A 25,769-nucleotide genomic window follows, 5' to 3' on the forward strand; every position below is an offset into this window, starting at 1 on the left:
CTTACTTTCAACCACAATCTGAAAATATTGAATGGAAAATCCCAGAAATAAACAACTGAAGTTTTAAATAATTTTTTCATATCATATTATTATAATTGTCCTATTTAATTATTGATTATAAAGTTAACCTCTCATAGTGCCTCATTTATAAACTGAATTTTACATTATTGGTGTTTATGAATAGGAAAAATTATATACAAGATGCAGAACTGTGCATAACAGTGTTTTACACTTTGTGTTTCTGTGTGGGTGCAAACTGATGAAATCTTTAGTTAATATATACTAAGTCGATCTTCTGTATATAAAGATAATTGAAAATGAATCTTGATGTGAATGGAATGGGAGAGGGAGCGGGAGATGGGAGGGTGCGAGTGGGAGGGAAATTACGGCGGGGGGGAGCCATTGTAATTCATAAATTGTACTTTGGAAATTTATATTTACTAAATAAAAAAACCTTAAAAAATGAAAAATAATAAATAGCATATATTAATACTATATAGTATTATGTAATTATACATGGAAAGTTCAACTGATATTGCTTTCACTGCAAGGACTGGGTTGGTGGGGATCTAAGGAATGTCTATTTTATTTCTAATGTATGAATTTCTTATATTGAGTACCTACCTACTCATCACTTTCTAACAGAACTAAAAGTAAAATAATAGAATTTAAAATGTGGAGAAATGAAAATAGATTAGAAATTTATAAGAAGACATGTTATAATAAGACTAAAATGTTGAATGTTTTTATATATGAAGTACTACTTTAGATACTAATTTATTTTTAAAATTTTTGTTTGTTCATTTGACAGGAAGAAACAGACAGACAGAGCTCCCACCTTCTGGTTGACTCCCAGAATGACTGGGGTTAATGTTGGAAGCTGGAAACCCAGGTCTCCATATGGGAGGCAGAGATCCAGCTGCTTGAGCCATCATGGCTGTCTCCAAAGGTCTGCACTAACATAAAGCTGGAGTCAGGAGCTAGAGCTGGGAGCTGAACCCAGGCGCTCTAATGGAGGATGTAGGCGTGCCTCTTAACTGGTAGGCCAAACACCTCCCCCAGATATTAGCATATTCCACAATGCTCAGTGAGGCACAGGAAATAGGAGTGTATTCTTTACCAAATGAGAAAGCAATATATGCTCTTAACATATTTATGAGTAAAAGGAATTAAAAAGTGGGAAGATACTTATAAAGGAATATTTGTTGAGAATCATCCTAAGAAATTTCGCTAACCATTACAGGGAAATGGAAAGTTCTCAAGTAGTTTTTGACATGATGATGCGATATAACTCACTACAACTTGGCCCCGTTCTGGTCCAAACGTGATGTTGTTCTTAGGGGACTTTCATGATTTTTTGAAAACTCTTTGCTCTTAAATCAAGTTTACTAACTATAAACAGATTAAAACATATAACCCAAAAAAGTTCATAGAATATATATTGATATTTTATCATGTTATGAAATTTCTTTCTGTTAAAAAATTGTCTTAAAGAAAAAAAATTAAACCCGAGTATTAAAGGTAAATTATACAAGCATATTATTAATATATTTGAAAAGTAAATTCAGAGAAAATGATGAAATAGACTAAAATCATTAATAACCTAATATTAACATTTTTGATCTCAGGTGTTGAAAGACAAAACATGCTTCCAAAGTAGAGCTGACACAGATGAAATTGTGGTGGGGGTAGTTTGGGTTTTGATGTTACAACTCTCCAGCTTTGAAAGGGCTTTTCTTTATCTCTTGTTCTTTCATTCAATCAGTACTATTCTCTTCACAAAAAAATTTACCTCTGTAAAGAGATTCATCTACTTCATTACTGCAGTTAAGAGACTTTTTCAGCCAAGTATCATGTAGGCATTGTGGGTAATTCGAATTTGAGCAGGCTTAATTTCTGTTCTTGTAGACCTTCCACGTCGTGTGCAGCAATGGTGTATTCAGCTGGTATGTGACAGTGGAATACCTGCAGTGTGAATTCAGTATTATCAAGAGGATTCTTTCTGTATGGAGCAACGGAGAAGATATCATGGCAGAAGTTACCACTTTTGAAGAATCTCAAAGAAGAATCAATCACACTCTGACAAATACACCAAAAACGAACAAGTAAATAAATACACCTCCATTCTAAGGGTGATTTTTCCCAGTGGGAAGCATAGGAAGGCAAAGCAACAGATTTCAATAGAGAAATTTAGGAATGTAAAACCGAACAGAAGAAGTTGGGACACAAATAGTGATCATTTGCATGTTGGAGTAGATGTTTTACATTCATGGGAGTGATGCATTCTTAGGAGAAAACTGACTCTGTGAGTGTTGTGCCCCAGATGATTAATCTTGTAGCCTTAATAAATGGACTGGAGCAAGGAACAGTTTTTGGAAGTGAAGTCATTTAGAAGGCTCCTGAGAGAGTAGTTGCAGGAGGTAAGAAACATCTGATCGGAGTAGATGCAACAAAGCAGAAGTAAAGATGTCATTGAAGGAGAAGCAGAAAGATTTGGCAGAATTTAACCTGCTGAAATTCCTTTCCAGTTGCTACTTTAAAAAATTCTCTATTCATATCCCTGTCTGTCATCTTTCATCTTCCACATCATATGTAATTTTGTTTAACAATAAGCCTCCACATTTTCCATACTAGTCCACTCATAATTTGAAGTTACTAATTCTCCTCTCTCACTCTTCCCACTTGGGATCCCACTCGGATTCGATGTGATTTTTTACCATCCCATCTAAATCTGCCTCATCTGGCCACTTTCCAGCATTCCACTGCTCCATCCAAATCTGCCAATACATCTCTTCCCCTAACTCCTCCCCTTTGATTCTGCAGCTTTGTTTTTCCCATTTGGAAAGATCACTGCAATTGTATTTGCAGGCCTTTATGAATGTTTATGTTTTTACTCCATCCTATCTTGATGACTGCCTTGTGAGAATGTGATACTTTGAGTAACTAACACATAAAAATGTTACTATGTGCATACCTCTTATGTGAGATAAATACATAAGAGATAAGTAGAAAACTATGAAGGAAAGAGATTGGATAAAAGTACAGAGCACTGTGATTTATATGTCATTTAATCTGAGAAACATTATCGTGTTTGTCACATCAATCAGTGTTGCACTTTGTTGAATAATACATTCCTAAAACTTAAATTTCAAATCAGATGTAGGAAATTTGAAATACAGACTTGAAAGTCACAAAGGGGTTGTATTTTTCAGGGAACTAAAATAATAACAATCCCTACATAATCATCTTCCTTTTAAGATATGATATTCAAAGATAGATTTGTGTATTTTTATATAGTCTAACTTTGTCTCTTCCATGAAACATAGAGCCACTGCTAGATTTCCAGTGAATATCGAGCCATGAATGAATATTTTCTTTTGGCATAGCTAAAGATTTTCATAGATTTCTGATGTTTTCTGTGTTTTTCATTAACTTTGGCACGTTTGATGTTTTTGCATGCAATAATAGCAAAGAATAATGCAAAACTTTGTTTTATTAATTGAGCAGTTGCAATTTTATATACAAGTATGGCATTAGTGCTAAAACCAAACTCTTGGTTACTAGAGAGAAGTATCAAGTCATTTGAGTTAAATTTTGTGTTTAGTAAAGTGTTATAACAATATTTGATGAACTCTTTATTTATTGGAGTATAGAGCCTTTGAGTGACATGTAAATTGAAATGTGTTACCTCAAAAATAATAAATAAAACATTAGGGAAAAAATTTTAAAACAAATATAAATAGTGGTCGGCGCTGTGGCATAGCATGTAAAACCACCTAGCATGTAAAGCTGACGCCTGCAATGCAGGCATCCCATGTGGGCACCAGTTCCAGTGCTGGCTGCTCCACTTCCAATCCAGCTCTCTGCTATGGCCTGGGAAAGCAGTAGAAGATGGTCCAAATCCTTGGGTCCCTGCACTCGCTTGGGAGACCCGGAAGATGCTCCTGGCTCCTGGCTTTGGATCGGCGCAGCTCCAGCCGTTGCAGCCAATTGAGGAGTGAACCAGCAGATGGAAGACCTCTCTCTCTCTCTCTCTGCCTTTCCTCTATGTGTAACTCTGACTTTCAAAGAAAAAAATAAATCTTTTTTAAAAAAGGTTATAAATAGGCCGGCGCCGCGGCTCACTAGGCTAATCCTCCGCCTAGCGGCGCCGGCACACCAGGTTCTAGTCCCAGTCGGGGCGCCGGATTCTGTCCCGGTTGCCCTTCTTCCAGGCCAGCTCTCTGCTGTGGCCCGGGAGTGCAGTGGAGGATGGCCCAAGTACTTGGGCCCTGCACCCCATGGGAGACCAGGATAAGTACCTGGATAACTACGTGGCTCCTGCCATCAGATCAGCGCGGCGGCCATTGGAGGGTGAACCAACGGCAAAAAGAAGACCTTTCTCTCTGTCTCTCTCTCTCACTGTCCAGTCTGCCTGTCCAAAAAAAAAAAAAGGTTATAAATATACAGTACCCCAAATTCACGTTGTCAAAAACTTTTAAATTCAAAAAATAACACACACGAAAAAATACTGCCCACATTCATCTGTCATAGACAGAGCTGGAAGGCATTTTAGCAATCACATTTCACATAAAGCTCCATTCTGAGAATAAAGAAAAGGGAGATACAATGACTGACACAACATAATGCACTTCATAAAGTATATAATAGATAATGTGGGAAGAAAATAATGTTAACTTTTTCCTAACACCACCTAATATTGTACCTTGGAACGTTTAACTTTAATTTTTTAATTGTGGTTCACAACAACCCAGCATAACATGAAATTTACTATCATCACCACGTGTATTTAAATTTGATTTTAAGCACTCAGGTTTTGGATCTGTGCATAGTGCGTAAGAAGCTCAACTTCAGAGGTGGGTACTGTGTCCTGCTCTATGTACCATCACCAAGGAGGTGGAGAGGGCTTCAGTAAATATTCACCAGGCAAGTAAAGAAATACACAGAAGGGTAGGAGAAGAATAATCTGGAAACAACTCTGAACTCTGATCAATTCAAATTCTGGGTAGGATACACTCTATCACAATAAATAGAATCTGCTTTTGCTGTAAAATATGCCATTAACACAGGACATGAGTGTCTCATTGATCAGCTTTGGGGCTCTCTTTTACCCCTACTTCCTGCTGAGGGACACTGAGGATCATCGTTTTGCACACTCTGAGTTTCATGGCTCCACAACCAATGCACAGCTGGTATTCTCCGTGTATCACAAGATCTCTAAGTAAGAAAACGTAAGCTCTATTGTTTCAAGAAAACGAAACACTGTATTTCCTTTAACCACTTGGATTTTTTTTAAGATTTATTTTATTCATTTGAAAGACAGAGTTACAAACAGAGGTAGAGACACAGAGAGAAGTCCTCCATCTGCTGGTCCACTCCCCAGATGGCTGCAACAGCTGGAACTGAGCCAATCTGAAGCCAGGAGCCAGGAGCATCTTCCAGGTCTCCCTACCTGGGTGCAGGGGCCAAAGCACTTGGGCCATCCTCTGCTGCTTTCCCAGGAGCACTAGCAGAGAGCTAGATCAGAATTGGAGCAGCCATGACTCAAACCAGCACCCATATGGGATATGGGCGCTGCAGGACAGGGTTTTAACCCACTGCACCGCAGTGCTGGCCCCTTGAAGAAATTTTTGTGAAAGGTAAGATACATGTGTAGATTTTATTCATTTTTTGCATATGTGTGTTCAATTGTTTTCACACAATTTGTTGGTGAAAAAAATCCTTTCACCCTTTAATATATTTGTTCCTTGATCAAAAAATAGTTGGCTATGAGTGTATACTTCCAAAAGTGTGTCAAGAATGGAATTAAAAGCTAATGGACATTTTTCCATGAATCTTTTGAAGATTAATTTTATTTTATTTATGGCATTTTATTCCATCCCATTGATCTGTCTATTCTTTCACCATCAATGTACTGTCTTCATTACTATAGCTTTATAGCAGTTCATACTGCCAGTCATTGAACTTTGTCCTTTATTTGTGTGTTGACTCTTCCAGGTCTTTCAATCGTTCTTACAAATTTTAGATGAAGTTTGTCAAATTGCACAAAGTTAATTCATTAGTACTCTGAGACTGCTGAATCAGCACATCAGGCTGGGAAGAACTGACTCCTAACAATATTGAGTCTTTATAACCATGAACATGGGCTTCTACTCTATCCATTTAGTTATTTGATTTCTCACCTTAGAACTTTGTAATGTTTCTCCTATAGATGTTGTGCATTATCTTATTAGATGTATATCTAACTATTTTCTTGGTGCTACTATAAATTGTGTTGTGTTTGAAATGCCAGATCTAAGTCTACACTATGGCATGTAGGAAGGCAATTGCCACTTGTATATTAACAGGCCTCCTGCAACTTTGATATAATTATGCATTAATTTTAGAAAGCTTATTTTTTGGCCACATAAGGAATTATTCCTTTTTGATCAGGCAATATATTCTGTACGATTTGTTTTCTTTTAAATTGAATATGATATACTTATGAGCTCAAATGGGACCTTTCTTGTTGAATATTCTACATGAACTTAAAAAATGTGTCTCATGCAGTTGTTGGATGGAGAATTCTCTAATTATCAGTTAAATCAAATTGATTATAATAATGTTCAGAACTACTGTATCCCACTGATCTCTGTCTGCCAGTTATTTTATTGAGGAAAGCAGGATGTTGTTGCCTCCAGCTATAATTTTTTTTTTCCTTTTTAGTTTTCTTGCAGTTCTATCAGCTTTCGCCTCATGTGCTTTGATATTTTAGGTTCATACATAATTAGGATTTATGTTTTTGGAGAATTGACCTCTTTATCACTGTATAATTTCCCTTTTTTCTGATAATTTTTTGGTCATCTGAAATTCAGACACTTATATCAATTTTGCTTTGATTAATGTTAACAATATAAAACTTTCTGCTCTTCTTTATTTTTAACTTGCACATTTTCATTGAAAAAGTATATTTACTTCTTGGTATGCATACTATATTTCAATAAAATATTTAAATAAAACATAAAGAGGATTACTTTTTGGCAATTTAGAGTTTAAATTTTTTTAATTTAAATTTTTAAAAATACATCTAAAAATAAATCTAATAGCCTGTCTTTAATTGATGTATTAAGATCATTCACATCTGAAGTTAATATTTACTGCATTCATAACTCTTATACTAATTGCTCTTTTTCTTTGTTTCCTGAATTCCACTTTTTTGTCTGTCTTCTCAGCTCTCACTTAGCATTTTACAAAAGTTTATTTTCTTCTTTCTCTTAGTATATCAGTTAAGCTTCTTTCGAGAAAGCATTTTAGTAGTCACTCTAAAGTTTATAATAAACATTTGCAATTAATCAGTTTATTTTCAAATAGCACCACCTTTTGGCTACTGTCCTATAGCAGAGTATCCCCAAATCCCCTCTTCTATCACTTAGAAATTGTTGTTGTCATTAAAATTGTTCTCATTAATTTCATTTTGCCATATGCTATAGGTACAAAATATATTTTTGTTGTCATTCTATTACACGAATTTAAGTATAAATAAATAAAAGATTTTACCTTTTTTCTACTTTTAAGATTAAGTTATCTTTTTGAAAGGCAGACATACAATGAAAGAGAAGGAGAGACAGAGACAGAGAGAGAGATCTTCCATCCTCTGGCTCACTACCCAAATGGCCTCATGACTAGGGCTGGGTCAGGCTGTAGCCAGGAGCCAGGAGCTTCCTGTAGGTCTCCCATGTGAGCCCAGGCATGAGGGCCGTGGTCAGCTGCTTTTCCAGGGGCACTAGCAGGGAGCTAGATCACAAGTGAAACAGCCAGGACTCAGATTTTTGTACATATGGGATGCCAGTGCTGCAGGCCGAGGCTTAAGCCACTGTGCCACAGCACCAGCCCCAATAGTTTACCTTTTCTTCATTTATTTCTTCTCCAAATATTTTCCAGTTTGTATAGACTCAAGTTTCTGATCTATACCATTGCCCTTCTCTTTGATGGGCATCTATTTTGTTTTTATGATTTATTTATTTATTTGAAAGAGAGATATACAGAGAGAGAAGAATAGAGATGAGAGAGAGAGAGAGAGAGAGAGAGAGAGAGAGAGAGAATCTCCCATCCAGCTGGTTCAATCCCCCAATGGTCACAATAGCCAGGGCTGAGCCAAAGGCCTGGAACTATATGCAGGTCTCCCACATGGGTGATAAGGGCCCAAGCACTTGGGGCATCCTCTAGAGCTTTCCCAGGCACGTTAGCAGGGAGCTTGATTGGAAGTGGAGCAGCCAGGGCTCAAATCAGCACTCATATGGGATGCCAGCACTGCAGGCAGTGGCTTAACCCACTGTGTTACCACACTGGTCCCAAAGGTATCTATTTTACTCTTCTTGATTGGCATGTCTGCTACTGATGAGGTCTACTGCTGTCTTTGGGTAAGTCTCTACCTTCTGCTCATGTTTGAAGATTAATTTCTCTTGTTATAGAATTCAAGTTTGGTGAATTTTTCTGACACTTTAAATATTTCACCTCATTCTCATCTTGCTCAGGTGGTTTCTGATGAGATATGAGACTTATGTGTTTCTCTCTGGACAATGTGCTTTCTTTGAAGTTTTTTTCCTGTCTTTGGTTTTCTTTTGCTTGATTTTGGTTAGTGCAGTTGTACATTTTTTGATATTTATCCCATTTGTTGTGCCCTGTGCTTCCAGCATCTATTGTTTGGTATCTACCATTAATCTTGAAAAGTTCTCAATCAATATTACTTTAAATATTTCTACTCCTTTTAGAATTCTCTGTATCTCATACCTTATGAAAAATGCCCCAAAGTTCTTGGATAACAGATTATGTGGCTTTATTCTTTTTTCTATTTACATTGAGCTTTGGGAATTTTCTAAGACCATCACTCCAAGTTTGTGGATTCTTTTCTCAGCTAATGGTGAGCCCTTCAAAGGCATTCTTCATTTCTGTTACTGTGATTTTGAGTTGAACTTTCTGGTGATTCTTTATTAGAGTTTTCCTCTCCCTCTCTTTACATTAACAATTTGTTCTTGCATATTTTCCACTCTTTCCACTAGAACCATCAACATGTTAATTACAGTTATTGTTACACCCTGGTCTGAAAATTGCAAAATCTTTATCATTTTGAAATCAAAAATTATATTCACTTAAAAGCATTCAGAATGTCAAGAAAACAGCTATAACTATTTTTTTTGCTATTATGGAGTATAATCCAGTTAACAGAACAAGTATTTTGTGTAAGCTGCCCCTGCCAGAGACAACTGAAGACGAGGAAACTCTCGTCCCCCTGTATGGCTGAATTTTGACATGCACCTGTCGGTGCCTGCTCTACATTTCCCTGCAAATGTACAACCCTCACACTTACACTGCACCAGGCAAGCTTAGAGGCTGCTGGAAACACCATTAGGACTCAGCTGTCTAAATGCACATTCAGCAGGCATGATAACTGTACCAGAAAAATACACAGTGTGGTTTAAACGCAAATCTCCCACAGCCTTGTATTTCAATTTTTTCTTTAAAAAGCATGAGTTCTGTACAGAGGGATTGAGTGCTTTATGGACAAGAAAAGGAACCGGCTATAGCCAACTTGTTCACCATCATCTTCTTCAGCTCTTCCTCATCCTCTTGGTCTTCCTCTCCTTCCTCCTCTTCTTTTTCTTACTCTTTTCAGCCCTGTCAATCCCCTCCCCCCTTTTATTTGCTGCAGCAGACTTTCTTTTAGCTCAGTGCAAATATCCTTTTCCCATTTCCCCTTCAGCTTAGGAGCCTTCTCTGCATAAGGCTGCTTGTCGTCTGCAGCACTGTTTATTCCACATCTCTCCCGGGTCCTTTAAAACATCACCCATGCATAGGCCAAGATGCTCTCCTTTGAACAGAACAGGAAAGGGACAAGAGCGGCCTCCTGGGTGCAGTAAGATCCCTGCACTCCTGCTGTTTCCCCTTTAGGAGGGGAAGTTTTCACTTCTCTTTCATAACGACCTTGTCTGCTTTCACTGTGTCGTCAGATTTTCCTTTCCCTTTAGCAGATGGGGTCTCCCACTCCCTGACCCCTACTTAGAAAACTGAGAGGCTGATAAAGGCCTCTGGGTACTTCTCCCAGCAAGTTTGCCCAAAGGATGTGTCTGGTGATAGTTTGCCTCTTGGCTTCTTCGTGTCTCCTTTACCCAAGTTTAGTTACTTTTCCTCAGGGAGGCATGGAGTCGCCCAGTGCAGGTCCAGCTCTCCCATGTACCAGATCTGCCTCTTGGGGCTCAATGCACTGCAATGGCTATGAGAGTGGGAGCCTTCGGCAGCTGCTATCCGCCATTTCTGAGAGTGGCTCTGACACTATAGATTCTTTTTGGCTTTCGAGTATGGCTACTGATTTTTTTGCTCAAAACTAGATATAGTGCATTGAGTAGAAGGAAATGAGGCAAAAAAGCCTTTAAGAAGATATCTTATTTGTATGCGGCTAGGAGTTAGGCTACATTCACTAACTGCTGTACTTACAGGTGTCTGAAGAGTTTATCTGCATATTTTTGTTCTTTCTGCTTGTCTTTGAGTTTCCCTAGTGATCTCTTACTAAATAGAGTCTGACATTGGCAGTTCTTTCAACTTTAATCCACTCTTATATTACAGGAATCTTCATACAGTGGTAAGGAGTGGAGGAGGGGAGCATTCCTTAGTCTAATGATTCAGTTTCAATCTTTTCGGGTCTCTCAGTTGTGATTTTCATGAGTATTTATTGACTATTTTTCCTCCTCTTTGTAGTTGAAACAGGAAGTTTAGAATGGGTTGGGAATTAAATTATGGCCCTTCTACCTATGTAGGATAGGGCTGTGGTGAAGTCATTTTCATTGGAGAGTAAGTCTTTATCATGGAGAACATGTAGAGCATATTTAAAAATAGTTTTGTCTTCCTCACACCAAAAACACAAGGTCCTATCATGAGAACCTCGGGCATCCTTGGGAATCCATGGATGTCTGGGGCTTCATAAAGACTGCAGCTCCCAGGAACTATGCACGGCCAATCTCATCCGCCCTCAGCTTCCAGCAATTGCTCAAATTCCCATGTAAGTGTGCCTACCAGTTCATGTCTCCAGGAACTCCTGCACCAGGTAAGGAAATCTGGGCTTTCTCTGCATCTCCATGCCTCTCCAGTTTTCAAGATGACAGTTTGTCCTGCTACCACAGTGCTCTGATGAGTCTAAGAGAAGCTATGATTTTCAATTGTTCAGCTTTTCTCTTGTCATAAAGATAAGAGTGACCATCTCTAAGTACTTTGGATGTTGGTGCTGAAACTAGAAGTTCTCTGCATTAACAAAAGAAAAAAAAATCCAGCATAGCCTATTTCAAAAGAACTGATACTGTGGGTAACATCTGGTTACTAGATTAAAATTTTGTGGTTAGGAAAATATTTTTAAAGTACAAGGCTGAGAGATCAACCCATAAAACTTTGCACACATGAACAAGTGTTCCATGGATAAAAATCCCGTTAGCAATTGGGGCTGGGGGAGGTGTCATAAATCCCCTTTGCTATAGGCAATTTTATTATGCCAGCAGATGAAGGTGCAGTTAAAAAGAAATATATCATATGAACAAACTGTTTTTCCATTAATAGAGTAAACTGAGATGTGGTTTCATTGTCTTATCTTTTGACGAACAGGGCTGGAACTATTGTTAGACAAGTAAGGTGCTTCTCTAGAGCTCAATACTTAAGAGAGTCCAAAAAAGTTAGTAATCAAGATGAATGATACTTTAAGGCAATAGATTTCGAAAATGGAAATTAATGGAAAAATTCATGATGAACAAAATCTCAAAATGTATAAAAACAGAAGCAGAAACCATCCTAGACAGAGCCATACTGAAGCCTAAGGTAAACAGGAAAATCTTAGTTGTTGACTTTTTTGATACTTCCTTAAATTTTACACCCTATGCCAGTGCCTCTCTCTCACCTCAGCCCTGGGAGGGGAATTTCCCATTTATCAAGCAATGGGAAAAATAATTTAAATTTAAATATTAGGAATGGGAAAAAATGAAGTATGCCAGCCATACAATGGCTTTCTTTCAAACATAGTTTAATTTGATTATCATTTGAAATTTAATATAACTGAATGAAGCGCTATTGATGAATCCTTTTGTTTTTCCAAGAGAAAGCTGCTATTTCATTTTGTGATTTGAAAATAGTATTGATATGAGAGTAACTATTAATATATCTGTCTCTCTACTCAGATACACGCAACACACAAATACGTCTGTACTCACCGAGACAAATATCGCCACAGTCATCAGAGGTCGAAAACCTACACATCTCCATTCAAAGGTGTTTCTCTTTGGCTGGCTTTCCTCTGAAGCTTCTGTCGATCCCTGATTTGGGGCTTCCCCGTGCCCAATCCCTTCTCAGGGAAACTTCTCAGGTGTGAACTTCAAATACTTGTTAATATTTTATATGCATGTCATTTATTATTTTACTGTAAATATTTAAGATATACAGCATGATATTTTGATATACATGGTGATAGAATGACTACAAGTCCAGCAAATTAACACATCCATTTCATTATATGGTTTCCTTTCCTTTTGTAGTAAAAGTTATTAAAGTCTACTCCATCTATCAATATTTTAGTTACTTTCTGTTTTTATAATGAAAGTATTTGAAATTGTATTCAAATACAGCTTTCTTTACATATGGAAGTCTACCTTTTATGTATTATAAATATTTAAGTATTGTACATGTGTATATGAGGGTACTTCAAAAGCTTCACAGGGAATGAATTAAAATTCAAGTTTATTTTGGCACAAAAACTTTTGAAACTGCACATATAAGAAGTGTTCTGAAAAGTCATAGAAATCCCTAGTATGAAAAAACTGTAGATTTCAACACTTTTTGCAGAATAATAAAAGTACCTTTAGATTCCATTTTCCAGAAACTTTTCTGAAATATTCTTGTTGTACCCGTAGATGCTCACTTTTCTTGTGCTCATGGGGTAAAATGATTTAAATAAATATTCTATGATTTAAGAATTGGTAACCAAAGATTGCCTTAGCATATTCCCTCTTTTCTTCTTATCCCATGATACATGATCAAAATACCTTTGAACACAAGGGCTGTTACTTAATGTGCTGTGGGAGTAAGAAGTGAACAATTGTTCTGCAGAGTGAGTTGGGGGCCAGAAACACACTGAGCACCTCTAAGCTGGGGACCTACCAATAGCCTGGAGAAGCACAGGTGTTGAGAAACAAAGCAACTACCAAGAAAAGTCTCTTCTAACTATGCCCAGATGAGACTCATGGCAATTTGGGATTTAATATTTTTTCAGAACTTCAATCTCCATAAAATTTTCAACAGCAATAAAAGGAATAGGCCAGAATTATCTGAATTTTATAGGTTGATAAAGTACATAGAGTACATCCAAACTCATATATTGTCAAAGGTAATAGAATCAACTTAAAAATGTGTATGAAACTTACATTGTGGTGTTTCAAATCAGTTGGCTAAAGTTGCATCCAGAAACCAGAAAAATGCAGACAGCTTTCAGTACTCAAACCTATTGATTTCACTCCCTGTATCACACATTTTTTAGCCTTTTCTATCACATTTTGTTAATGTCTTGTACATAGTCTGCTGGCTTTCAATTTCTGAGAAACATTTATCTTGAGGCCAACTTTGCCATTATGAAAAACACGGAGGGAGAAATTAGTTTTGCACATGTTATATTAGTCACATGAACAACAGAATGGGTAGTAAAACTTCATCATCACCATGTATAAAGCGTAGGGAACAAAGATATTTATTAGAGGTATTAAATTCCATAGTTGATTGTTTTAGAGTCAAACATTTTTAACAAGCTTATTACTTTTAGGACACTCTCCATAATCGATCAAAACGACCCGAAGACAAAGGGTGGGAGACCAGGAAAGAAGGAAATAAGACAAATCAATGCAAGAAGGAATGGGGTCCAGAGCGGAGGCTTTTTCACTTCATAAATTACCATCTTGATGTACATTCAATCCGCACAAATTCAATGCACAAGTAATGCAAAGAATTTTCGTGGGTGGAAAAGGCTGAAAGAAGAGATCAGGCCACAGTGTCAGTAGCGCTGGGTGGTTGGGTAATGGTCCCAGATTTCAAGCAGATACTTAAATACATTCTTCACATAACTTAGAGTATCCGGGTGTTACATCTCCCAGAAATGGTATACCCATTGTGCTGTTTGTATTTCTAAGTGGAATCTTGAAAGACCTTTCTAAGTAAAATGTTGGCAGAGAAACAATCCCATCACTAAATGTCCCTGTCTTTGTGTCTTTTATGTGATTGGTTGCAGATGCTGCTTTGAAAAAAGGCTTGGTGTCTTTGCCCGCCCCCTCCCCCCAGTTCACTACCAGTCACTGATTGGGGTGAGCATGGAACCCACACTCAGCTGTCCTGATCAGCTTTTTTGTCTGAATTTACGGCTGCTTGTGTTTGCCTAAGAAACTTCCAGGTGGTTGTAGATTATAAAACAAGGCAATGATGCATTATTCAGATAACTTTAATAAACATAAGATTAAACTTGGATTAACACATTTTTAAATAGAAATACAAGAGTGCTCGCTTCGGCAGCACATATACTAAATAGAAATACAAGAAACATCAAATACAAACAGGTCTTAGACAAAGGCCTATACAAAATATAGATTTTTTCTGGAGATGTATAAGCATACTTAAGCATATCTTTAAGTGAAATACAAAAAATACACAAATGAAGGTTTTCATAAATGGAGAAACATTTAAGAATAATGTGAAAGGTAACAGTAGACATCTTGGAAAGTTAATTTTAAGGCTGCTAAAACACAGCAGTTCCCCCTTATCCACAGGGAACATGTTCCAAGACCCTTTGCGGCTGCCTGAAACCTCAGATAGTACCGAAACCTAAGTGTGCTGTTTTTCCTAGATCCACACATTTATGGTAAAATTTAATTTATAAACTAGGCATAGTAAGAGATTAGCAGTAGTAAAAAATAAAATAGAGCAGTTATAATAATTTATAAAAAATTATTAATGCTGGGGCCGGCACTGTGGTTCACTTGGCTAATCCTCCACCTGCGGCACCAGCATCCCATATGGGCACTGGGTTCTAGTCCCTGTTGCTCCTCCTCCAGTCCAGCTCTCTGCTGTGGCCCAGGAAGTCAGTGGAGGATGGCCCAAGTGCTTGGGCCCTGCACCCGCATGGGAGACCAGGGGGAGGCACCTTGGCTTTGGATCGGCACAGCGCCGGCCATGGCGGCCATTTAGGGGGTGAACCAACAGAAGGAAGACCTTTCTCTCTGTCTCTCTGTCTGTAGCTCTACCTGTCAAATAAATTATAAAAAAAATTCAAAAAGTTATTAACGCAGCCGGCGCCGTGGCTCAATAGGCTAATCCCCCGCCTTGCGGCGCCAGCTCACCGGGTTCTAGTCCCGGTTTGGGTGCCGGATTCTGTCCTGGTTGCCCCTCTTCCAGGCCAGCTCTCTGCTGTGGCCAGGGAGTGCAGTGGAGGATGGCCCAAGTGCTTGGGCCTTGTACCCCATGGGAGACCAGGAGAAGCACCTGGCTCCTGCCTTCGGATCAGTGCGGTGTGCCAGCCGCAGCGTAGCGGCCGCGGCGGCCATTGGCAGGTGAACCAACGGCAAAGGAAGACCTTTCTCTCTGTCTCTCTCTCTCACTGTCCACTCTGCCTGTCAAAAATAAATAAATAAATAAAAATTTAAAAAAAAGTTATTGACGCTAAGGAATTGTTTATTTCTGGAATTTTCCATGTGATGATTCAAACTAATGTTTCTGTAGGTAACTGAAAGTATGAAAACTAAGACCATACATAGGGGCCGTCGCTGTGACACAGTGGGTTAAATCCCTGGCCTGATCGCTGGCATCCCATATGCATGCCAGTTCTATTCCTGGCTACTCCACTTTTGATCCAGCTCTCTGCTGTGGCCTGGGAAGGGTGTAAAAGATGGCCCATGGAAGATCTGGAAGAAGCTCCTGGCTCCTGGCTTCAGATCAGCTCAGCATTGGCTGCTGCGGCCATCTGGGGAGTGAACCAGCGGATGGAAGACCTCTCTCTGTGTCTCTACCTCTCACTGTAATTCTCAAATAAATAAAAATAAATCTTTTTTTTTTTTAAAAAAAGAAGGTTTGACTGTTCTTTTACAGCACTGTTGAATAAACAGAATTTTGTATTCTTTATAAGATATAATGAAGGTTTTTTTTTTTTTTTTTGGTCATGCAACAAAAGGAGAGGTGCTGTGCAATAATCTAACTTAATGCTAAGTAATATTTGCATGGCCATAACAATGTAAATGCTATTGATCAACCAAAAAGGGTGTTAAAATAAAAATACCTGGAGAATGGCATGGAACAGTGTGTGCGAATTTATTGCTAGAAGAGATTATATAAAATAGATTAATTCTCTCTTCAGTATAGGGAAATTAATTGATATCATCTAAAATTTAAAAATCAGGGCTGTTATTGTGGTGCAGAGGGTTAAGTTGCAGCTCGCAGTGCAGCATGGAATTTCAGAGCGCTGCTACTCTTCCCTGCTACTTTGTTTCCGATTCAGCTTCCTGCTGATGAGGCTGGGGAGGCAGCAGGACATGGCCCAGGCTTTTGGGCCTCTGCACCCATGCAGGAGACCAGGGTGGAGTTCCTCGATGCTGGCCTTGGCTTGGCCCAGACCTGACTCTTGCAGTGCATGTAACATTTCTCTCTCTCTCTCTCCTACCCATCCACCTCTGTCTGTTTCTCAAATAACTAAGTAAATAAATAAATAAATATTTTTAAAATATTTTATTTATAATTTTTTAGGTAATTTTTAAATTTACAACATAGTCAAAGTCTTTTTGGCTCCACTAAATAAAGAGTTCAGCAAATAAGAAAAGACCACAGTCCAGTAGGAAAATAGGAAGAGACTGTAAACAATAATCAAAGGAAAATATGTTAAACTTCACTTAAAGAAACTAATTTTAAAATACTCACAAAATCATTCAAATTAGAGTGGTATATAATTCCTATCAAGTTATTTGATGAATATTTAAAACAGTTGGATAAAAACACTCTATTTGCAGCAAAACAGATGTACTCAGGTATTTCTTTCCTTCCTTCCTTCCTTCCTTCCTTCCTTCCTTCCTTCCTTCCTTTCATTTTAGCTCCCACATATAAGAGAGAACAAGCGGTATTTGTTTTTTGATACCTGGCTTATTTCACTCAAAATCATATCCTCCTGTTCCATTTTGCTGTGGATGACAGAACTTCATTCTTTTTGTGATTAAATGATATTCCTCTGCATGTGTGTGTGTGTGTGTGTATCTTTAAACATTCATCTGATGGGGATCCCTCAGTTGATTCCATATCTTGGCTATTGTGAACAGTGCTGCTATAAGCATGGTACAGCAAGTATCACTTTGATAGAATGTGATCACATGTTTGGGGTATTTGCCCAGGAGTAGAATTGCTGGATCATCTGGTAAATGCATTTCTATTTTGAAAAGAAATGTCCATGTTGTTTTCCTCAGTGGCTGCACTAGTGTACGTGCCCATCCACTGTGTCTGAGTTCCCCTTTCTGCACATCCTTGCCAGCTTTTGCTGCTCTTTGGTTGTTGGGTAATAGGTATTCTCTGAGGGGTGAGGTAGTATTTCATTGTGGTTTTGATTTACATGCCCCTGATGGCTAGGGATATTGAAAATTTTTTTCTTATATTTGCTGGCCATTTTTATTTCATCTTTTGATAACTGTCTATTCCTCTCCTTTATCTATTTTTTATCTGGAGTGGTTGTTCTGTTATTGTTGAGTCTTTTGAGTTGCTAATATATTCTGAATATTAATCCTTTGTTAAATAATTAGCTTGCAAATATATTCATCCATTCTGTCAGTTGTCTCTTCACTCTTTGGATTGTTCCCTTTGCTGTGCAGAAGCTTCTGAGTTTAATATAAACCCACTTATCTGGATTTAGTTTTGTTGCCTATGCTTTGAACATATTTTCCAAGAAGTCATAACCTTCACCAATGTTTTGAAGTATTTCCCTACATTTTCTTCTGGCAACTTCATAGTTCCTGGACTGCAAATAAGCTCTTTGATCCACTGAGTTTATTTTTGTCTATGGGAAGAGGTAGGGTTCTAATTTCATATATATATAAATATATATATACACTTTGTATGTATAAATATGAAATTATATATATATATATGTATATATACACTTTTGCCAACATCATTTATTGAAGAGAATATTCTTTCTCTAATGCATGTTCTGGTCACTTTTGTAAAAAAAAAAACTTCAAAAAACATTTTATTTGTAAATGTGGAAATAAAGTAAGATGAGAAAAAACTAAAACATACAAAAGAGGAGGAACAAAATTAGGAGAATGCTCAGGGACAATTATTTTTCCTGGACAATTTTGTTTTTAATTATCATTTGTGTTTAATCACCATCATGATGGTACTTTTTGAACATACACATATATGTGTATTATTCATAGATGAACATTATTAATGCTATAAAATTAACACTGAAAGCAAATTTTGTAAGAAATGAAACCCTATTTTATAAAATAGCATTTTTTGTGGTGGAGGGAAAGACCACTTCAGTATTTCTCCAAAGTTCATGGAGAAAAATGGAAATGCTAATTAACAAAAACTCCTATTTCTTGTCAAAATTTAACAGCAATAAGAAAGATCAATTTTAGTATGTGTGCTGCCGAAGCGAGTACAGTAATGAGAAAGTCAAAACTGAGGGAGGTCTCCCCGAGTCTCACTTCCCTAGTAAATGAAATTCTCTTCATCTTCCTGTCTGAACTAGCACACAGCTGTAATATGTTGACCAAGACTGAAGGTTTTGAGTCAGACAATTTTGGTTTGAATCTTGGTTTTACATCTCATTAGGTCACTCAGAGCAAGTTAATTAACTGACTTAGTTACAAAAACATCCAAAAGACTGCATTATTTCAAGGTTAAATGATGTAATAATAATACAAAGTGCCTACTATGGTGCCTGGCATATACTCAAATTTAATAAATGTTGGTTTTTCTTTGGTTCAAAGTTAAAACCAAAGAATAGACATACATTTTTCTCTCTCCATGTCTAAATTTATAAACCATTTATTTAATTGAAAGGCAGAGTTACACAGAGAGAGAGAGAGAGAAAGAGAGAGAGAGAGAGAGATCTTCCATCTGTTGGTTCACTCCCCAAATGGCAAAGGCCAGAGTTGGGCTGATCCGAAGCCAGGAGCCTGGAGCTTCTTCCCGGTTTCCCACGTGGGTGCAGGGAGCCAAGTACACGGGCCATCTTCTGCTCATAATCCACTTTCTGGCTTCCGAATATGCAGCCGCCATCACACACTCCTGTGTCCTCTCAGCTCCCAGCTTCCCTCCGCAAACATCCCCTAGTTACCGTTTTGTAAACCTGATTACCCCTTTGCCATCTAACCTCTGTCACATCCTTTGTATTTCCTCATTAACAGCTGCTACATAACAGAATAACATTTTGTGTATTTTTATTCAGTCAATAGCTTCTTGCATCTGATAATCGACTTTAAACTCTTTGGAGCCGGGCTTGTTTCTATTTTGGTCTCCATTAGATCTTTAGCTCTGAACACTGAGTTTGACACATCATAAAAGTTTGTAAAAGAATTGGTTCAAAGGATGACCGAATAATAATTGTGATGGCTACATAAACTTCCATTAGGATGCTGAGCTAATTCCTCCTTAACTGTTATCTTACTACTGGAAAGCTTCCAGTTTTCATGTAGTTTTGGTTGCTCATACTACTATTGTAAATATATTAAAAATAGAGATTTTTCATTTTGGTTAGATTGATTGACTGATTTGAAAGGCACAATGACACAGTGAGAAGTACAGGTAGGGGTTGGGGAAAGGAGAGAGAAAGAAAGAGAGAGATTTTTCATTTTCTAGTTAACTTCCCAAAATGGTGAAATCTTTCTTTGGTTCTAGAAGCTTAATTTAGGTTCTTCTCATGCCCAGGCATCATCATCATCGCCATCATCATCTAAAAACCGCTTAGAGCATATGTGCAGGACATCATGGTAAATGCTTTAGATGTACTATTGTGCTAAAGCAAACAAAAACAAACATCCAATGATTTCTTTATTACAAAAAAGTCCAAACTCCTGGACTGCAAATAAGCTCTTTGATCCACTGAGTTTATTTTTTGTCTTTGGGAAGAAGTAGGGTTCTAAATTCATATATATATATATATATATATACACACTTTTTATGTATATATATGAAATTATATATATGTATATATACACTTTTGCCAACATCATTTATTGAAGAGAATATTCTTTCGCTAATGCGTGTTCTGGGCAGTTTTGTAAAAAAACACACAGGTACAGGGCCGACGCTGCGGCTCACTAGGCTAATCCTCCGCCTTGCAGCGCTGGCACACCGGGTTCTAGTCCCGGTCGGGGCACCGGATTCTGTCCCGGTTGCCCCTCTTCCAGGCCAGCTCTCTGCTGTGGCCAGGGAGTGCAGTGGAGGATGGCCCAAGTGCTTGGGCCCTGCACCCCATGGGAGACCAGGAGAAGCACCTGGCTCCTGCCATCGGATCAGCGTGCTGCGCTGGCTGCAGTGCGCTGGCTGCGGCAGCCATTGGAGGGTGAACCAACGGCAAAGGAAGACCTTTCTCTCTGTCTCTCTCTCTCACTGTCCATGCTGCCTGTCAAAAAAAAAAAAAAAAAAAAAAAAAAAAAAAAAAAAAAAAAACAGGTACACACAGCCAAATAAACAAGTGGTTTTGCCTTCAGTTTCTTTACAATTTTTTAAAGTTTTCATTGTTTTTTTAAATTTTATTTTAAAGGCAGAGGAGAGACAGACAGAGATCTTCCAGTCCCTGTGTCATTCCCCAAATGCCCATAACAGCTAGAACTGGCCCAGGTCAAAGCCAGGATCCCAGAGCTCAGTCCGGGTCTTTCCCATGGGTGTTAGGGATCCAAGTACTTGACCATCATCTGCTGCCTTCCAGAGGACAGTTAGCAGGAAGGTGAACTGGAAACAAAACGGCCAGGACTCAAACCAAGCATTCTGCTATAGGCTGCAGGAGTCCTGAGCGGTGACTTCACACTGCACCCCACGTCTGCCTCATGGCTTTCCTGTCAATGGGCTTTCAGGTTTACTTCAAACTCAGCACATAAAAAATCATCTTTCATTGTATAGATGGAGATACTGAGCTGTAGAACTTGTAAGTAATTAGTTTTAAGATCGCAAAACTAGGAATATCGGTCTTTTTTCAAAAAAGTTTTATTTATTTATTTGAAAGACAGAATTATAGAGAGGCAGAGGTGGAGAGAGAGAGAGAGAGAGGTCTCCCATCTGCTGGTTCACTTCCCAAATGCCTGCAACGACCGGGAGCTGGGCCAAACTGAAGCCAGGAGCCTGGAGCTACTTGTAGATCTCCTGGGTGCAGGGGCCCAAGGACTTGGGCCATCTTCTACTGCTTTTTCAGGCCATAGTAGAGAGCTGGATTGGAAATGGAGCAGCCGAAACTTGAGCCAATGGCCATATGGGATATCAGGACCCAGCATTGTGGCATAGTGGATTAAGCTGACACTTCCATGCTGCCATCTCATATCAGAGTGCCTCAGCAAAGGGGCAGAAACATATGTAGCATTTGTGCCAAGAAAACCAGAAATATCCATTAAGATGTTCTCAGATCACATGAATTGCTGGTTGTTTCTTTTCCATTTTAGTAGAAGCATAAAATTAAATATTCATCTTTCAGTACTATATAAAAACATAATTGCCTTCTAGAAAACTGTACATTTAGATGTTGGCTATCAAATTAACCTTCACATACAGGTGGTTGCATAAAATAAAATGTTTATCTACATAAATCAGTACATTCATATGGATGATATAAATATATTACTTGTATGTCAATATAATACATATATATTGTATGTTATTATCCACCAAAGCTAATTAATAACAGTATGCACAAAACACAATGTAAGTGCGTATTTGTAAAAGTATACATACATATACACATATTCACCAATGTATTAAATTTTATATGCATTTATAAATGTATATGTGCATGATGTATATCTGCATGAGTTTATTACTTGATCAGATCTATGTGCAATTTACCTCTTTCCTCCAGGTTCTCTCTGCTACAAGGTGCCTGATGGCAGGAAATTCACCTTGCCTGTTCATACAGGAAGCCAGGATGTATCCAGTCGCTACTCGGTAGATGTCCGTCACCTACTGGTGTGTTTACTTTGGCTGCTGGCTTCAAAGTCATTGAAGAAAATGGTGGAAAGTACCAGAGTTTTTCAAGATCATATATGTAACTCAGAAATGAAGCTGGGACGTGCAGCTATACACGTGGAACCCCTGTGATTGGTTCTTCACAATATAGAACACTGTGTCCATTTCTGAGAAGTGGGAAAGCAGGCTTGTCTTCAAGCATCGCTCCCATGCCTGGTTACCCAGAAACTGGCTGGGCACAGGCATGTGTGTGTTAAAGGAGGCTCTTCACTAGAGTAGAGTACGGACCTAAAAACCTGACATTATAATTTTCCACTTTTCATCCTTTTGAACGTTTTAATATTATTGCTGTAAATGTGATTGCACAAAGCTATAAATTTCTCACTTAATCCTTTTTAAATCCCTCTGACATGTGACCAGGAGTTGGAAATACATAAATGTTAAATTTTATGTTTTTTTCCGTGTTACCATAGCTTGCTATTCTGTTACAAACTGTCATCTGTTTCCCAATCAAAGGAAAATGGGTAATAAAAGCTTATGGCAGTCCAAGGAACATTCCTTTTTGCACGAATTTACCAACTTTAATAGCATGTAGGCTGACGAACGAAACTTTGAGTTTTCAAAAATGGTAGCACTGAATGGGAAAATTCCAAATATCCCTCTCCCTTTCTTCTTCTTAAGCTCAATATAAAAATATTGCTCTGATTTACAATCTGTGTTGGGTGCATTCTGTCATCAGAAATATTTCTCTGGTGATTCAAGTATCTTTCCTTCTGATGGCTTCATAGTTCTGAGCTCAAACTCAGTCTTCATGGTCTTCTATCACAAGTGAAGATATGGTATGTTTTGGTCAACATTGTAATTTTTTTTTCCATTCAAGAGGACTAACACACTGGTTTCAGCAAAAACTATTTTACTGCAACTGCTTTTTGTTTCAGTTAAATATTAGCGGGCCAGAAAATTAATCATGGATGTTCTCAAGACTTTGTTTTGGTTCTGGCGAGGTAAGAAGAGCCAGGCTTTGAAGCCTGAAATATTTCCACAACAATTCACTCTCCTTCATTTTGGGCAATTACCTGTTCTTTTTCTTAGCCTGGTTTCTCATCAGCCAGATGCCAGTAGTCATACTGACTACAGGGATTTCTTGTGATGTTTGGAGGCTTAAAAAAAATGAGGCCTTTGTGTCACAAAGGGTACAGAGGCCTATCCATCTGCCAGTAGCATAGTACCTGCGGTTTCAGAACCCAGTTATTTTGGTTCATTATAACAATACTTGTCAGGGATATTTGAAGAAGTGGTTGACTCCAGGATGCAGGCAGGGAAAATAAAGAGTACAAAATGAATCAGAAGTCACTTTTAGTACCGGAAAATGAGATAGTATTCAAGAGAGGACAGGGATGTGTTAAGAAGTCACAGGTGCCAAACTGAAAGACTTTGCAATAACTAAAACTGGGGTAATTTGAGCAACAAAATAAATATAGTACTGGATCCCAGCCCACAGAATAAAATAAATGCCCATGAGTCTAACACAGTGGTATAAGTAAATGATTGAACCAATTACTAGAGAGGACTTTTCTTTATAGAATCTCAATTGATAAATGTAGAAAGAATGTGGAAAATACAAAATTAACATTTGAACACACAGTATTACTCAAGCAAGACCCTCCAAAGGGTCTGAGGAGAAACAGAAGATATAGTTTCAAAATATATCCCCCAAGGTACTTATCAATTATTAGCAAATGGAAAAGGGTATCTTTGAAGGGAAAACAGGAGCAAGCCATGCCTGAGCTAAGTGAGTGAGTTCAGTATCACCACTGACGTGGCGGCGCCCTCTAGTCCCAGTGTGGTGTACTGAGGAATACACACCACTCCCATGAACTTCCTGCCAAGTAGCTCACAACTTCTATCTAATAAGCAATAAAGATAGGAAAACACCCAAACTGGAAAACTTCCTATTAAATAACTGAGCAGTATACTCTGAGTATCAAGTCATGTGAACAATACAGAGAGGAAAGGTGGCCGGCACCATGGCTCACTAGGCTAATCCTCCACCTGCAGTGCTGGCACTCCGGGTTCTAGTCCCAATTGGGGCGGCAGATTCTGTCTCGGTTGCTCTTCTTCCAGTCCAGCTCTCTGCTGTGGCCCGGGAAGGCAGTGGAGGATGGCCCAAGTGCTTGGGCCCCGCACCCACATGGGAGAGTAGGAGGAAGCACCTGGCTCCTGGCTTCGGATCAGTGTAGTGTGCCGACCTTAGTGCCATTTCGAGGGTAAACCAAAGGAAGGAAGACTTTTCTCTCTCTCTCTCTCTCACTAACTCTGCCTGTCAAAAAGAGAGAGAGAGAGAGAGAGAGAGAGGTGACTACTACATTCAATGGGAATTCAGGAAAAGAAAAAAAAAGAGACAATAGAAGAAGAACAGGGAAAATGAGCAAAATCTTTAGTTTGGTTAATAATATGCTATCAATGGTAAATAATTAGGTTTTATAGCTGCACAAAGATATTTCAAAAAATTCAAGGAAAATAAAATGAAAAGTAAGCTTATTTTGGTGCAAGAATGTTTTAAATCCGTGAATACAAGTGCTGTGGTATGGAAGATGTTGATATTTGATATGGCTGGTGAAGGGGGCCAGCATTGTGGTGTAATGGATTAAGCCACCTTCTACAATGCTGGCATCCCATTTGGACACCAGTTCAAGCCCTGGCTGCTCCAATTCTGATCCAGTTCCCTATTGATGTGCTTGGGAAAGCAGTGGAGGATGGCTCCTGGCTTTGGCCTGGCCCAGCCCCGGCAGTTGAGGCCATTTGTGTAGTGAACCAGTGGATGGAAGATCTCTCTCTGTCTTTGTAACTCTTTAAAATAAATAATAAAAGAAATCTTAAAAAAAGAAGAAGAAGAAGGCTGGTGAAGAGTTTATGTAACATTTCTGTAAATCTAAATTTATTTCAAAATAAAAACATTAAAATATATGTTAGGCTATTGATTCAAGAGTTATATGAATGAAAATTGCAATTGTATTATCTCTAATCCTGCAAAATTTTGAGGCTAATCTTATGAATCTATCCTGGATGATACGCTTTTTTTTTTTTTCAAAGCTAAATATGTTACTTTTCATTAACTTTTTTAAAATTTTTGTTGGTGTTGTAGCTTGATCTCAGGGTCACAGGATGATCTGGAGAGAAACACAAGAAACCATGAAACCATGAATTCGGTTCTGAACCCAGGGATGGCATCCGGGAATCGATGACTCATCTGATGTGCGAAGGCTCTCAAGGGAGCAAGCAGGTGAGGACAGACTGAACCACCTACCGTTCTACTCTTCAGACTTTCACCCCATGTGGTTATCTACTCGAGGACTGCAAAACTACTTGATTTCCCCTCGGACAAAGCATAGTATAAAAATGTGGTGGATGAGAGCAAACATCCATTTCCCACCTAATTTCCAAATATCCCAGAAATGAAGAGAATTCTGGCCATGTTGGAAATGTCATGAGACTGCCAACAGCACAGGAAACAAGGTATGGCCCTTGATAAGTAACAAGTCTATTAGTGCAATTTAATGACAAAA

Source organism: Oryctolagus cuniculus, chromosome 9 (genome assembly GCF_964237555.1).
Source record: "Oryctolagus cuniculus chromosome 9, mOryCun1.1, whole genome shotgun sequence".
In the NCBI taxonomy this organism is placed as follows: Eukaryota; Metazoa; Chordata; class Mammalia; order Lagomorpha; family Leporidae; genus Oryctolagus; species Oryctolagus cuniculus.